Genomic DNA, 2,025 nt, shown 5'->3' on the forward strand with positions numbered 1-2,025 from the left:
ATGTCAATAGTAACAATAAATGTTTTTTTTTTTTTTTTTTAATTTTTTATAACATAAAGCAGGCTTTTATAACTTTAACCAGCTCTGATACAGAGATATATTAAATTTGTGCGGATATTCATAATAGCTAGTAGGGCTTGCGATAAATACACCTTTTTATTATGCCAATCGATTCGGTGGTAATTGATTTTAGCTGGTCTGTCCGCGTGTCCGTTTTGTATATTTGCATTCAATCTATAAAAGATTGGCCCAATGGTGAATGCCATTGAAAATAGTTCGGATCGGACCACTTCGCATATCATGTTTAGGGTAAGTGATTGCGTGAACTAAATATGTGTTTAGTCCAACTTGTTCCTAAAGACAGAAAGGTACACTTACACAGCACGGCTTAACGTCACGCCAGTGACATAGTCAATTGGAATATGTGCACTAAACTTTAGCGACTAAGATGTTTGTACATTGTAAGGATCAATTAAATAAATAAGCGAACAAGTAACTGAGATAATTCAACATGTTGTCAGACATGCAAACTTGAGAATAAGTGCACCTTTCTATTACAAATGATTCAGATGAGCATATAGAATATGAATAAGAGACGACGAGTAACTAATTGCACACCACTCATCCTATTTACATATATAATGAACTGAAATTGTAGCGATCGAAATCGATACATATGATGATAAACATTGAAATATATTTTGGAAGAGTGCACGTGCCATTCATTTACTCTACATACATATATATATATACATGTATATCCCTCCGTCTAGTACAGTAGGTAGGTAAATTGATCTCGTTTTTATTTTTGCTCTTTTTCTTTTTCCTCATTTCATTTTAATTGTTTACAATATCGAATTCGGTACCGGCGACCTTACAATTAGCATAATTACAGTATAGAATGCTTAAGCTTTTATAAAATATCATACATTTTCATGGAAGGGTTAAAGTTGCTTTGCCCCTCCTGGGCTATTGCTTTTACTGCTGTCATAATTCTTTTCAACCTGTCTTGAAGCGTTTTAAGGGTTACTTAAAAAAAGTTTCATAGCATTTTGAAAGAAAACGTGAAACAAGAAAATTAAATTATTATGCATTAAATTTTGTGGATCAAAGATATTTATCTTATGGTTTAAGCTTAGTCAGCGTTAAAACTTTCTGAGGCATTAATTCATGTCAGTTTGTATAATTTTATGTTAATTTCAAAATTAAAAAAAAAAAATTAATAACAAATTTTTTTTTTGCTTTCTTTTTACACCAAACAATTTCGCGTAGAAATAATCAAGTTTCGCATTTCTAAACCAATTTGCGATTTACTAAACTATATCTAAATTTCTGTACTCACGCTTTGGTGTCTAGTTAAAAGAATTTTCGAAAAATTATCAAAAATGATTTATTTTAAAAGTTCTTCTCTCATGCGATCTCGTTCAAAGGACATATTTCCCTTCCCCACATTTCGGTTGCCACATACGCAAATAGCTGAAAAGCTTCACTATTCGCGGCCAATCGTCGGTACCAGACAGAACCATATCAGGATGTATTTATAAAGATTATACGCGCTTTGGTGTTTAGTTAAGAGAATTTTCAATGAATTATCAAAAATGATTTCTTTTAAAATTTCTTCTCTCATGCGATTTTTTTCAAAGCTACTTTAGAGGAAAAAAATTGCATTTGGTTGGCGATATATTCTTCATGCCCCCATTTGGCTTACCACAAACTGAAATAGTTAAAAAGCACAACTATCAAGTGGACTACATATGAAGTCAACCGTCAGTGCGACGAAACCATATCTGGATATATTTATAAAGATTATCCGCGCTTTGATATCTAGTTAAGAGAATTTTCAATGAATTATCAAAAATGATGTCTTTTAATATTTCTTCTCTCATGCGATTTTTTTCGAAGCTACTTTAGAGGAAAACAAAATTGCATTTGGTTGGCGATATATTCTTCATGCCCCCATTTGGCTTACCACAAACTAAAATAGTTAAAAAGCACAACTATCAAGTGGGCTTTATATGGAGTCAA

The sequence above is a fragment of the Glossina fuscipes genome, unplaced genomic scaffold (genome assembly GCF_014805625.2).
Source record: "Glossina fuscipes isolate IAEA_lab_2018 unplaced genomic scaffold, Yale_Gfus_2 112, whole genome shotgun sequence".
Taxonomy (NCBI): Eukaryota; Metazoa; Arthropoda; class Insecta; order Diptera; family Glossinidae; genus Glossina; species Glossina fuscipes.